General features: G+C 37.0%; 1 pseudogene; it reads left to right on the top strand.

Annotated features, from left to right (window-relative positions):
• Positions 1-1954: 1954 nt before the first annotated feature.
• LOC126020677 (26S proteasome regulatory subunit 4-like) lies at positions 1955-3293 on the top strand (annotated as a pseudogene).
• The last annotated feature ends 11228 nt before the right edge of the window (positions 3294-14521 follow it).

Genomic DNA, 14521 nt, shown 5'->3' with positions numbered 1-14521 from the left:
TATATTTTATAAATATGAGCTTCTTTACATATAGTTAGATAAATTACTCTACAAAAGTAAATAATATTAGCTTTATTATCATTCTCACAATGCTAAGAATGATGAATATTATGTAATAAGATAAATGTAATCTATATTTTATTAGTCTAAAATTTAATTCAGAAATTCAATTTTGTTTCAATATAAAAATAACTTTTTAGATAGTATATATCTTAACGTTTTATTATAAAAGTACCAAGAAGAAAGTACAGGACAAATTATTGATAGCTTGAATTATTTTCCTCCAAATATATGCTGATTTTATAATCCCAGAAATCTGTGAAAATAACATTATTAGGAAATAGAGACTTTTCAGTTGGAATTCAGGTAAAGAAGAGTGTGAGATGAATAGTGGGTGATTAATTAAAACGAATAGTATCCCTATAAGAAGAGAAGGCAAGAGAAAGTCACAGAAAGAAGATTGTGCTGAAGATAGAGAAACACTTTTGAAGCTTGGTGGAAGTGCAAGAAAGAGGTTAATGAAGTTCCGAAGCACAGGAAGCATTTTCTGGAAGCTTCCATGAAAACATGACCCTAATAATATCTTGATTGCAGATTCCTTTCTTCAGAATGACAAGGCTATCATTCTGCCTTTATTATGCCACCAGTTGTGCCCATTTCCTATTGCATCTTGATGAAATTTAATGCAAATAAGACAAATTTCCACAAATTTTATCACGAACTAAATACTCACATCCTTATAAAATTTCCCAAATTCTGCCTTTTGTTTATAGCACCCAGTTTTGCCCCCATCAGAAAATACTCACAAACCTCGCTTTTAGGATAATCTTCTTTGCTTTTCATGATAGTGACAATACCAAAGTATGACTATATAACTCCCTAATTTTCCTAAATATTGATGTGTCCCAAATCTCAAGTTACACCATCATTTTCCCATATTGCTTCATACAGCATGATTCTAATAACTACCACTGAAGTATAACAAACTAAAATGAATAAATGGTCCCACAGGTATTATTATTTGGGGGGATCCACACCTGGCAGTTCTCAGAGGTTAATTCTGGCTCTGTGCTCAAATATCACTCCTGGCAGGCTTGGGGACCATTGGGGATGCCAGAAATTTGAATCTGGGTTAGCCTTGTGCAAGGCTAATGCCCTACCCACTGTACTATCAGTATTATTTTCTTAATAATTGGGGTTATTTCAGATTTGAACTATTAAGCAATATGCTTGAACATAATGCTCAATAATATTGTTGACATTGTTCAGAGCCCCAGACTCCAAAACTAGAACCTGGAGACACATGGGTCTGAAAGCAAACATCGAGGCAGGAAATAATCTACACAATGAAAGGGTGCAGGAATGAGATTAGGAATTCCAACTCTCAAACCAGGAAATCCCACCCCACAAGTCTTCTGCTCCTAAGAAGGAAAGCAGGTTAGGGGAGGACAACTGAAGAACAAGCCCTTTGCTTCCTCAAACGCAGGCTTTTATTAGCAAGAACCAAGCCATACCCTAGGATGGAGGAGGAATAGCAAGTAGGGGGAAATCCAGTAATTCCATCACCAGATCACACCCAAGGTGGAGTATAAATACTGATTAGAGTAGGACCAGTAATCCAACAGAACAAAACTCATAAGACATATGTGACTTTCCCCCACCTTTTTTTGTTATTGATGTTGTTTTTGGCTTTGGAGCCACACCTGACAGCGGCACTCAGTGGTTATTTCAGACTCTGCACTAAGAAATCTCTCCTGCAGGCTTTGGGGACCATATGGACACCGAGGATCTAACCCAGATCCGTCCAGGGTTGGCAGCATGCAAGGCAAAATTCCTACCGCTGTGCTATTGCTTCAGCCCCACATGTGATATTTTTCCTTGAGAATCTTCATTACTCATCTTCATCAATATTGAATACTAATCCCCTGGCACTTCCAGTGGAGGCAGCTGGAGCCGAAGCAAGATGGGTCAAAGTCAAAGTGGTGGACATGGCCCTGGAGGTGGCAAGAAGGATGACAAGGACAAGAAAAAGAAATATGAGTCTCCAGTACCAACACAAGTGGGGAAAAAGAAGAAGAAAATAAAGGGACCAGATGCTGCCAGCAAACTGCCACTAGTGACACCTCATATTCAGTGCCGGTTAAAATTACTGAAGTTAGAGAGAATCAAAGATTACCTTCTCATGGAAGAAGAGTTCATTAGAAACGAAGAACAGATGAAACCTTTAGAAGAAAAACAAGAGGAAGAGAGATCAAAGGTAGATGACCTGCGGGTGACCCCGATGTCCGTGGGAACCTTGGAGGAAATCATCCGTGACAACCACGCCATCGTATCTATGTCTGTGGGGTCAGAACACTATGTCAACATTCTCTCCTTCATGGGCAAGGACCTACTGGAGCCAGGTTGCTCCGTGCTGCTGAACCACAAGGTGCATGCTGTGATCGGGGTGCTGGTGGACGACACTGACCCCCTGGTCACTGTGATGAAGGTGGAGAAGGCACCCCAGGAGACCTATGCTGATATAGGGGGCTTGGACAACCAGATCCAGGAAATAAAGGAATCTTTGGAGCTTCCTCTTACTCACCCTGAGGTACTATGAAGAGATGGGAATCAAGCCCCCTAAGGGGGTGATCCTCTGGTCCCCCTGGCACAGGTAAGACCTTATTAGCCAAAGCAGTTGCAAACCAAACCTTTGCCACTTTCCTTCGGGTGGTCTGCTCAGAGCTCATCCAGAAGTACCTTGGGGATGGGTCCAAGCTCATGCGGGAGCTATCTCATGTGGCTGAAGAGCACGAGAGGTCCATCGTGTTCATTGATTAAATCGATACCATTGGAACTAAAAGATATGACTCCAATTCTGGAGGTGAAAGAGAAATTTAGAGAACCATGTTGGACTCTTGAACCAGCTGGATGGATTTGACTCAAGAGGGGTTGTGAAAGTTATCATGGCCACAAACCAAATAGAAACTTTGGATCCAGCACATATCAGGCCAGGCCACATTGACCGAAAGATCGAGTTCCCCCTGCCCGATGAGAAGACCAAGAAGCGCATGTTCCAGATCCACAGTAGCAGGATGACACTAGCTGATGATGTCACCCTGGATGACTTGATCATGACTAAAGATTACCTTTCTGGGGCCAACATCAAGGCAATCTGTACAGAAGCTGGTCTGATGGCCCTGAGGTAGCAGAGAATGAAAGTAACAAATGAAGATTTCAAGAAGTCAAAAGAAAATGTTCTTTATAAAAAGCAAGAAGGCTCCCTTGAGGGGCTGTATCTCTAGTGACCCAGAATGGCCTTTCAGCAGGCGATCTGATAGGCTGGCTTCAAAGGTGGGGGTGAGCAGAGGTGGGCATGATTGGGAAGGCTTCCCAGAGGGACCCATAGTCCACTTGATCTTTAGGATCAAAACCAGTCGCACACCGTCTGAGCATGACTACTGCCGAGGCCTATGTCCCACTCACCCATGTGGCACGCGCAGTACGATTGCAATAAAGTGTCTTTCTCAAAAAAAAAATACTACTCTCCTTCATCATATTTATTTCAGAGTGCATGTTCTCATAACTTATGGTTTCAATTTGGATTTTCTTTATGAGACATAAATAGGAGTTTTCTTTTTTTGCTCATAGTTGACTTGTACAATATTTCTGTGATATTACAATCAAGGTCACAGTCCTATTTTTATCTTATGCTATTTGTCTTTCTGTGGTGTGTGATTACTCATTAAACATTTGAACTCTAAGCCCTTTATTGATTACTTATGTAATTCTTTTGCAACTGTATAACCTGATTTTTTTTCTCTTTCAGTATGTCATTTAAAGAATATAAATTCTTGATTCTGAGACAGTGATTTTCTTAATCAGTTCCTTCATTAACTGTGTCTTCTGTATAGCCTTTTTAGAAATTGTTTTCCTGGGGAAAACCTAGGAAGATATTATTCTAAATACTCATTTCTATTGAACTTTCCCTTTAAGTATATATACATTTTGAATTTGTTTTGGAACATAAAAGATCAAAGCCACATTGTATTATTTTATTTTAGTACACATACCAGGATAAACAAATAACCAATAGAAATAGCTAAAAATATATATATTTTTGCCAATTAGCATGCAATATTACATTTGTTAAAATTCAAGTGAAAATATAAGTCTATTTTGAAATATTTCCTATTCTAGTGCTATATATCTATATTTTTATTTATATCATACTATTTCAATTTGTTTTATTTTTATAATATGTCTTGACATCTGACAAAACAAATTCTAATAAGTAAGAGTTGGCTTGGTGATTTGTAAGAGTTTGCATTAATCTTTATAAAAAAGAGTTAGTAGACTGGTGCTAATAGCATAGCACTGTAATGGAAAGGTATAAATCCTGTTTTATATATATATGTCTCTATATATACTATATACACACATATGTACATATATCTTTTATATATGCATATGAAATTCATGTTACTGGCATGAGGAACAGAACCAGGCAGTTAAACAATATTCCTTTCTCTGTATCTTTCAGGCTTCTTTGCATAATTTTATTATGAAAGTCTCCTCACAACTGAAAATATGGGAAGATACGTAAACTAAAAGTAATTTGGGCTAAGGAACCTGTGAGATAGTACAATGGATAGTGCATTTGCCTTACATGTGGTCAACCTAGGTCTGATCCCTAGCATTCCATATGATCCCTCAGCACAGCCAGGAATGAACCTTGAGTGCAGAAGCAGGAATAACCCATAGCTTAGCTGGGGGTGGCCCAAAAAACAAAATAAAATAAAATAAAAAATACAATAGTAATTTGGGTTAGAGACATAGAAAAAGATAGCAGGGTTTTGTGGTTTTTTTTTTTTTATCCTGTACAGAACTGGCCCTGATCAATACTGGAACTGTATATACTGGAAACTCTATATGGTTCTGCAAACACAAATAAGAAATGTTCCCTGAACACAGAGCCAGAGGTTAACCCTGAGCACCATGGGAAGAGGGGGTGGTGCGCAACTCTTCCCCAAAATCAAATTAGAAATCAACTCATTGTAATGTAGTTTTTCATAAAAAACATGTAAATATTTTGAATGTTTTAAGAGTAACATGCAAAATATAAGCTGCCTTAGCCCATTAGTGATAAATATTATGCTATAACTTTCAATATTAAACTTAGTCTGATTCCATGTTTGATGAGATATTGTACATTCAATGTTCTTATTTTTTCACAGAACAGAAAGTGAAGTAAGCAGAATGGCAAAATAATTTGAAATATCAATATATTAAATTGCATAATTTTTATTTAGTGAGGAATATGTATTTGATGGTCATAAAACTGTAATGCACAGTAAAATTCTTAAGGAAAAATTAAAACAAAATGTTCTAGATATAATCTTAAATCTTAGAAAATCAAATGCATGATTATCCTTAAGATAAATTAGTACAAACTTATTTTGGCAGTGGGATGCAATAATATGTCCCATCTAATTAAATTTAAAATGTCCCCAGTTTCAGTTTTAATGATCACTCCTATGGTGTTTTCAGCCATCAAAGAAAGTAGCAAAACAATTTAGTAGATGGAGTTTTGTTAATGTACTGACATAAGCAGCCACTATTATTGTATTTTTTACATAATGCTTCTCATGCAATTGAAACCATGGATTTTTCTTTTTGACAGAAAATTGGAGGTGATAGGAAACAGGGGATGGACATTACAGCCACTGCATTTCTTGAGGCTGTAGGGGGACAATCAACAAGCTAATATGACTCACTTGCTCTTTTATTGATAAACCTACACACTATATGCTCTCTTTCCTTGTCTTTTTCCAGCCAAGTCAAGATGTGAATAACTTTATTAACATGAATAACACATTTAATGGAAAGCAGACAACCTTAACAAAAGAAATGAAATGGTTTCATTTCACAAAATGGTTGTAGCCATGTTGATAAGACTAACCTGGCTGAAGCATAATCAAGCAGGTTTTTTTTTGTTTTAACACAAAGCCAAGACCTAAGAGAGAACTTGGGTTCCAGCACGTCTGAAACCTTATGGAAACCAGGACTTGAGAAACTATGTCAAATGATTTTGAAGATATTTCAAAGCTTCTAGCCTGACAAATATGAATGAAATTTTACTTTGACAAGCTTGTTTTAGCCTCGTTTAACAAGAAAAGTAAAGTATTTGAAATGTAAAAAGTCTTTTGTAAATAACAAAACCAAGAAGTACAGTCACAGAAATGCACACGTCTTTTGAACATGCTTGTTTATTGTTGTTGTTATTGTTGTTTTTTGTTTGTTTTTGGGCCACACCTAGTGATGTCCAGGGGTTACTCTTGGCTATACACTCAGAAATTGCCCCTGCTTTGGGGGACCGTATGAAACGCCGGGGGTTCCTCCTAGGCTAGCACGTGCAAGGCAGATGCCTTACGACCTGCACCACTGCTCTGGGCCCACTTGTTTGGTTTTGTTTCATTTCAGTCTCATGTGAGTGCTAGAGATTCAGATAGCAACCAGCCTATTATATCATAGGCATTTGAACCCATAGTATGATATCCATTGCCAAGTAAATAATTGCTTAAGATCTTGCAGCTACCATCCTTGAAGTAACCACAGAGGAGCACTTCTTAAGATACCATTCAGTAGTACCATGTGAATTTCTAGAAATCATCATACAGATGACAAAATTGTCATCAGATGATATTGAATTACTAAAATAAGATCATAAAATTTCTTATAACTAAAACTTGAGTCACAAATCCTTCTTGTCTTTCTTGAGATTCCATGTCATACCTGTTAAAAGGGCCGTCAGTGTGACTACATATTTTATGTGACATCTCAGTTAAAAATCTACAATCTCTCTTTTCCTGGGCTTTTTATCTCACAAGAGATATATTTGCAAGTAAAAAAAATTTTTTACAGCTTGACACTTTAATTTTCATTGCATTATTTTCTTTTACAAATATACACTAAAATCCCCAGGATAATAAGGTTTAAAAGATACAGAGCTAGGAAGAATTAAGAAAATTGATCTGTAAATGAATGTCCATGAAAAGAGTTATCAAAATAATGTGTGCAAATGGAGAAAGGCCTTCTTAGGATTAAAAAAAGTTGCAAGTTGTGTCTACTCATATATTTATGCTCCTGTTCTAATCCCACACCTTCTACCTTCAGAGATCGAATTGCCTCCCCTACCATACTATCACCAACCACTATAAGACAGGCAGGCTAGCAGAAAAAATAAGGACAAAATCAATTCCCACTTACTTAGCATAATGAGCAAGAGAGAAGCAATTAACTACAATGTGGGTCTTACAAGCATTCCAACTTCCACTTTGAGACTGCAGTACCTTTAACTGTAATTACCTCATTGATCATCGCCTTTTGCATTCATATAGCAGGTAGGTAATGAATGAACAGCTGATCAAGCCATTAGGTGGACTTTACTTAAAAAATGGGCCTATGCATTAAATTACACTGTAGACAGATCCTATCAACATGTACAGAGTGTCCCAGATAAAGGGTCATTCTGGGACAATGTTCAAAATAAATTAAAAAGACAAAAGCCATTTCCTTTTGTTTTGCAGGGAATGTGGTTTTAAGAGGAACACCTTACCATTTTCCCAGAGAAAATAATTAGTTCTTCACATGTTCACACACATCACACTTCTCTAGAAATCAAGCCATGTTGAGCCAAACGAGGCAGGTCCATTCCAGATTCAAAAGCACCAGAACTGTAGGCAACATTTTCCAACATGACCCCAGAAAAAGGGATCAAAACTTAGATCACTAAGAGTTGCCAACGTTCAGTGGAAAGATGACAAATGTGGTTCTGGGGAGACAGATCAATGGTTTGAACTCCAGTACTCCTTGGTCCACCATGCTTGGATATAGTCCAACTTGTCCCAAGCTTGACTTGAAGTGGCCTTGGGGACAGAAATCCTCTGGGTTTTGTATTGACACTCCAAATCTGGTTGGCTTAGTATAATTGTCATTTAGAGTCAGGGTTAGGGTTAGGGTTAAAATTAGGGAACATGCCTGGGAGTTCTCCCTGCTGAAAAAAAAGTAATGCTATTATTATTTGGGATTAAATTCTATAAATTCTCAAAATAGTCTGCATGGTAATGATAATACTGAATTTATCTACAGACACAGCCAGACCACTGGAAAATTTATTAAATCAGTTCATGGGTCATAAGAGTATTTAAGCAGTGTTAATTTTTCTCACATGTAAATAGCACAAAGTTTCCTTTCCTTTAATTTACACTAAACAAACTTTGGCAGAAGTTAAAGACCTCCAGATTGTCCCTATTAAAAGTCATACTAAATACCCAGTGAGATAGCATCATTTTATTGTATGCATTTAGCTAGAAAAGTAAAAAATATTCCTAAATAATTAAGAATAACTCTCAGATCTCTTCTACTAGAGAGTGATTTTTCTTTGGTTTTGGAATGATAGATATTGAAGAATTAGGGGTTCCAAAAGCCTGGAAGAAAAATGGGGGAGGAATCAATTTAGGAGCCAATAGCACTAGCCTCCTCTCTATAGACTCAAATCCACAGCCATCTAATCCCTCTAATCCTTCCATTGAGCCAAGGTCACACATTAGTTTCTGAAGGTTGATGAAGGTACAGTTACATGTAAACAGAATAAATGAGTAGCAGTACCTGAACAGGGTCATTTCCAATTTAATTGGCGGGACTATGATGCTCATTTTAATGAAGAGCTCCCCCAAAGATTAGTTAAAGTGACCAACCTCTTCAAGGCTTCAGGTTGTCATTCACACTCCATTTCTGCAGCACCTATTAGAATAATTTGATCGAATCAACACCACCAATCTGGTCACAGTGTTTAGCTTTCAGAAAGCATCCCCTCTTTTAGTTGACATACTTTAACACTAAGCAATGTTTTCAAGAAACCCTATGAACATTTTCCAATTTTCAACACCAGGATAATAAAAAGTAAATTACAACAAAAGCACAATGTTAATTTCAAGCTCCATTAGAAGCACAGGGTGGAGAAAAGCTACTGTTTTGCCATTGAAAAGGATAAAATTAGGAGGCAAGCAAATCCCATTTAAAGTCTTAAAAGGGAATTGCAAACAAAAGGCAGCGAGGGAAAAAATATAGTATGAAAAACGATTTGACTATTATTTTAAGGCACATTATCTTACTTAATGGAAACAAATCGCACTCACTTAATTTCATCAGTTTGCATAAAATGAGGTAATGTGCTGTAAAAGTTAAGCACTTGCAAGGGGGAAAATCACAATCAAAAGTTTGAAGTTAACTAGCTCCTAAAACCCTTGATAATATATTTGGGTGCATGCTGAGGTATCAGCACTATGTTCTACCCAAAGCCTGAAAGATGTGAGATGAGCTTTGATTATGTAATACTTAAAGACGTTTCTTTGAATTACTTAAACAATTGATTTCGTACCGTGGTTGATAACACTTAAAATAAAAGGGAAAGTTAAGAGTTGGGGATGTAGCTCAAAATTTAAGCTGGAGGCTCTATGATTATTCCTTGAAATCAGAAGGTCATCCCAAACTTGCTAGATGTGATCCCCAAGCAAGACGTCAAGAGTACTCACTGAACACCCCAAACCAAAAAAGAATTATGAAATAAAAAATATATATATACATGCATTATTAAAAATATTTGGGCCGGGCGGTGGCACTAGAGGTAAGGTGCCTGTCTTGCCTGCGCTAGCCTAGGACGGACCGTGGTTCGATCCCCCGGCGTCCCATATGGTTCCCCAAGCCAGGAGCGACTTCTGAGCTCATAACCAGGAGTAACCCCTGAGCGTCACCGGGTGTGGCCCAAAGAACCAAAAACAAAACAAAACAAAACAAAAAACAAATAAAAATATTTGGCATTTTATAAAAATCTAAAATATATTTTGAAATAAATAAATAAATATAAAATATTAAAACTACTTAATATAAAATATGTTAATTATGAAAACAACTAAACATGGATAACTGAAATACTGGGGAATGTTTGTTTTCCACAGGCATTAACAATGAAGACTGATGAATCTTTGCTGAAGTTTTCCTTATCACAACATGCATTTTTTGTTCACTAGGTGTTCTTGATCTATTCTTCTTTTTTACATAAAGTAAAATCAATAATGCTTCAGAATCATGTTAGGAAATCTGAGGCTTCTTGAACAGTCTGGAGAATTGTGGAAGTGACCTTTCTGGTAGGCATCATTGCTGTCATCTTTTGACAGTGTAACACAGTAGTGTCTGCAACTGCCTCTGCTTTTAGTGAGAGGAAAACTCTGATTACCCACATCAGCTGCAAAGATACCTTTTGTTCAAGACAAAATGCTGATTGTAAATATTGTAAGTAGCTTAAATGATGACAGAAGTCCACTGTGATGTTTTTATCCCAACTAAAATACAAATACCTTCAGTCAAAAATAAATTCAACTTAGAACAAAATGGATGGAGAACTGATTATATATGGAATAATGGATTTTTTTATTTTAATTTTGATCATAGTGGTTTACATATTGTTGACAATAATATTTTAGGTACATATTTACATAAAATCAGGGGGGATTTCCATCACCAATTTGTCCTCCCTACACCTCCTTTTTTGTCCTGCCTCCCATATGCTCCTCCCTCACCCTTAGGGCTGCCAGAATATGTTGTTCCCTCTGTATCTAGGCTAATACTTAGTAGTCTTGCACCTGTTTGGTCCTGGTGCCTTCCTTATTTCCCCCTCTAACTGAGGGGCAGGAGTAGCTAGTTCAATTTGCATGGTTTTGTTTGAAGTAGGGAATAGTAGTGAACAGGGGTAAAGGTCTAATATGCAGAAAATAAGCGGAATTCTTCTAGAGTGTCCCCTCCTCAGAGAGAAAAAAGTGAAACACTCCACCAGTACAAAAAGAAGTGTCATATATCCAGTGAGGACTCCAACAATAACACTAAGCACCACAAAAAAAGAAAGAAAAAAAAAAACAGCCATGGTCTTGAGATAAGAAACATGGCAGAGCATATAATGAAAGAAAGGAAAAGAAAAGAAAAGAAAAAAGTGTAAATGAGGGCAATAGCTTCAATAACCACACCAGAGCAAAGAAGTCAACCAAAAATAGGTAGGTAAATATAATAATAATGGTAATAAATGAAGATAAAAATAATATATATAAAGAGATAAATAATGTTTTGTGTTTTGTTTCTTTCCCTCCTGCCTTGGCACAGTAAATATTGGGGTCATTCCAAAAGGAATTCACCTGGCCTAAGAGATATGGGATTTCTCCGCCCTTGGAGTATATTGTCATGGGATCAACTATAGCCTCTGTTCAGAATCCTTTTCTCTCTCGGTGGTGTTTTTGAGTTGTTTGGAAGACTTCTGTTCCATCCTAGGTGATACAATCAGACCTCTGTACCTATCGATCTCAGCATCTGCATAGTTCCAGGGATGGGACTTATGATGAAGTCAGTCTTCGTGATTCTAGAAATTTCGTTCTCTCAGTGTCATTTTAATCCATCTTCTGTGGTTGGTGGTCTTGGTCTTGGCACCTAGGATAATGCCTTTCCTTGTGTTTCCAGAAGCCCCGTTCCATTACAGTTGTCTCTGCCAGATCTTTGGGAATGGATTTTTATAGGGATTGGTGGTTTAGGGTAGGATCCAGTTTCCTGAATCATGCTCTGAATGAAGGCCTATGAACCTTACTGGGCATCATTGCACTGCTTGAGGACATAAAATTACTTTGACTGTATGATGCTGTGGATTACCTGGGTCAACCTTCATTGCTGGGTATGTCTAGGCTCTATCTGGCAATACATAGGGGGACCATTTGCCAGAGACCAAATAAGACCAGCCCCCTAACCCTACACTATTTCTAATGTATTATTAACTTGGTGAAACCAAATGTTGTATTTGTTCCCTGCTTAAAATGCAGATAATTTCTTATTTATTACCTATTCTAGTGGATAAGATGTGTTGGAAAAAACATCATCTACCCCTAAGAAATAAAGGTACAAAGTAGTAGAGATTGAGTTTTCTTTTAGGTGTCAAGATTTTTTTCACAGGTTTCAGCAGTGCAAAGTATTTATGAATCCAATTCTGCATGTAAAGTTCATCTTCCATTTTCTTTGAATTCTCTTGGAGTCTTTTTTTCTAATTTGTCTCCAGCTCACTAGAGAGTGGAGGAAGAAAAATATCTTTTCTAATCAGTTCATCTTAGCTTGAGTCAATGATTTTAATGATCCTTGAAAGGTACCTCAGTCTTATTAGAAGTATGTGTGGACATGATCATGATTCTACAGTCCTTCGTGCTCATACCTGTCTCTTTTGTTTGTTTATTTGTTTCTTTTGGTGAAAACAGTCAGCAGAACTCAGAAGTTACTCCTGGCTCTGCTCTCAGAAATTACTTTTAACAGGCCTGGGGTACCATATGGGATGCTGGGGATCAAACCCAGATTGGCCAAATGCAAGGCAAATGGCCTCCCCTCTGTGCTATTGCTCTGGTCCCTCACATTGAGTATGCCATTCTGTTAAAAAACATGCATGAGCTTTGGTTTCCTCTCAGCTCTTCATTAGTTAGTCAATGAGGACTGGTAATATCTGAGTTTGTGACAAAAAGACACAAACCTGTGCCATTCATATATGAATATATGGGATCATAGTTTTCTGTCCTTAATTTGTAGGTACCACACAATAATTTTTCATCCTATCAACCTCCTGACTCTGCCAGATATATATACATATTTAATATAGATAATATATTATATACATAATATATACATATATACATACAGAGCATAATATATATACATATATATCACAGTGCACGGATTTCTTACATCCATATACAACCTGAAAATTAACTAATTGGAGCCTGAGAATGTTACACATTTATATTATTCCATATTGATGACATCTAGTTTCACATGTTTGTGAAAGGTCTCATTTTATTTTGATATGTACAGGGGAGCATGTTCATGGAGAGTATTGTAAGAATGAGAGCTTTCTGTTTTCTTCTTTTCCTTTTTTTTTTCTTTTGGACCATGCCCAGCAGTGCTGGCAAGCTACTACAACAGCTTTGTGCTCTGGGATTGAGCCCCATTGTGACATGCCAAGCATCAGCTCAGTCTCTCAAGTTAGTTCTCTAGCAACATGAAAAAAAGATTTTCTTACCTAATTTCCTTGATTATTTTCTGTGTGTTTAAATCAACTTGAGTATGTACTATAAAATTAAAAATAAGAATAAAAACTAAAGCAGGACATTCAGAACATTTTGGGAATAATGCCTATTCTTCAGTGAGAACTAAAGACTATAATTGCAAAGTGTTTTCAAGTTGGAGAAAAAAAGACTTCTTTGATTTACTTATTGGTTTGTTGTTATGTTGTTGTTGTTGTTATGCCCAATGATGTTCAGACATTACTGCTGTCTCTGTGCTCAATGGTCACTCCTGGTAAGTTTGGGAGAACATATAGAGTGCTAGGGATGGCATCTAGGTTGAATGCATGCAAAACAAATTTATTTTACCAGTTGTGTTATTTTCTGGCCCAACTTATTTGACTTTAATTGCTTTACATTGAATTAATGATTTCTTAAATCAGTTCTTATGAATTGACATCTAAGTACCATTGAGCTTTCCAATCCACAAGTATCATTACATGTCTTTTTAATTTCTTTTTCAACTTCTCCGATAAATGTATGAAAGCTTTTAATGTGTAGATCTTGACAAACTACTCACCTAGGTAAAATTAAAATCTGGTCCTATTATTCATTAAACATGCACTTAATCATGCAATTAATTATTCTACAATCAACAATATAATATATAAGTGTCTGGACTCAATTAAATTATGCGGGATAAATTACTCTAAATGGACAGAGAGGTATTTTACATATGCCAAGTAAAAGCAGACTCTTTCCAAGAAGTGTCACCTGGATTTGGAGTACTAAAATTAACTGAGTCCCTGATGAGGTGGAGATTTTGGAAAGTTGTCACCAAGGACTTACATACTGGACAGTCTTTCAAACTCAGAGAAAGTCAAGAAGTAGCTCTTATTCATTTTATTTATTTATTTTTTTGGTTTTTGGGCCACACCCGGTGGTACTCAGGGGTTACTCCTGGCTGTCTGCTCAGAAATAGCTCCTGGCAGGCACGGGGGACCATATGGGACACCAGGATTCCAACCAACCATGTTAGGTCCTGGATCAGCTGCTTGCAAGGCAAACGCCGCTGTGCTATCTCTCCGAGCCTTCATTTTAATTCTTAATTTTTTTATTTAAACACTGGTTACAAGGCTGTTTATTGTGGGGAGCCGAACTATTGGAACCTAGAACAAAGGTGCCTCAGAAATCCCTGACCTTGTTACCCACGTGACCAGAGGCACCCATGCCCTGAGGACAAAGGAAATAGACAAACACTAAAGTAAATTCAAAGCAGCCCAATACATCCAGCCAGAAAGAAAATCATAGAGCAGCTTGCCTTTGTGTTAGCAAAAGATTAATATGTTTACAGCTGATTTTTTATTTATGCTTGCTGAGTAAAATTTATAAGACCCTGTTTG

The sequence above is a fragment of the Suncus etruscus genome, chromosome 10, assembly GCF_024139225.1.
Source record: "Suncus etruscus isolate mSunEtr1 chromosome 10, mSunEtr1.pri.cur, whole genome shotgun sequence".
NCBI classification, from domain to species: Eukaryota; Metazoa; Chordata; class Mammalia; order Eulipotyphla; family Soricidae; genus Suncus; species Suncus etruscus.
The sequence above is the reverse complement of the archived record's forward strand: the minus strand, read 5'-3'. Positions and strand labels throughout refer to the sequence as shown.